The 660-nt window shown below is 52.6% G+C and overlaps 1 protein-coding gene across 2 annotated transcripts in view; it reads right to left on the minus strand.

Moving 5' to 3' along the window:
• CEMIP2 (cell migration inducing hyaluronidase 2) overlaps positions 1–660 on the minus strand; it is a 96036-nt gene that overhangs the window by 85035 nt on the left and 10341 nt on the right. The gene's annotated exons all lie outside the window — the stretch shown is intronic.

Genomic DNA, 660 nt, shown 5'->3' on the forward strand with positions numbered 1-660 from the left:
TGCAGCCACCACTTTAAACAACTGGCCATAAACTATCTGAAGGCTGATTACAAAAAGGATGGAGCTGGACTGAAGTGGCAGAGGACAGAACAAGGAGCAACCATATCAAGATGCAGCAAGGGAAGCCTGGGTTAGATATCAGAAAAAAACCTCTCACCAGGATGGAAATAATGCACTGCAACAAGTTACCCAGACTCTCCATCCTTCGAGATTTTTGAAGCCCGGGCTAGACAAAGCCTTGGCTGGGAAGATCTAGCTGGGGACAGCCTGGCTTTGAGCAGAGGGTCAGCCGAGATGACCTCCTGAGGTCCCCGCCGACCCTCATTGTCCACGGCTCTATGAACTGTTCCCCCGCCGCTTAGAAAAAGGAGCGGCGTCAAAGGGGAGGGGGACGGAGATTTAAAAGGAGCCGAATGAGGGTGGCTGAAAAGTCTTCTCAACTTCGCTGAAACCACAAGCTTTCCCTTCAGACTAGAACTGGGGGGAGGGAGGCACTGATTTCGGGTTTTCCACAGAAGCCTGAACCAAACAAACGGAAAGAGACGGGAATTAAAGCAAGTTTTCCCTCCCAACTTAAGAAGGGGGGGGGCTGGTCCTGGGTGAGTTACAAAGCCGCAAAGCGGAGGAGGGAGCCCAGACTAGCTGCAGAGGCAGGCAGGG

The sequence above is a fragment of the Alligator sinensis genome, unplaced genomic scaffold (assembly GCF_000455745.1).
Source record: "Alligator sinensis unplaced genomic scaffold, ASM45574v1 scaffold308_2, whole genome shotgun sequence".
NCBI classification, from domain to species: Eukaryota; Metazoa; Chordata; order Crocodylia; family Alligatoridae; genus Alligator; species Alligator sinensis.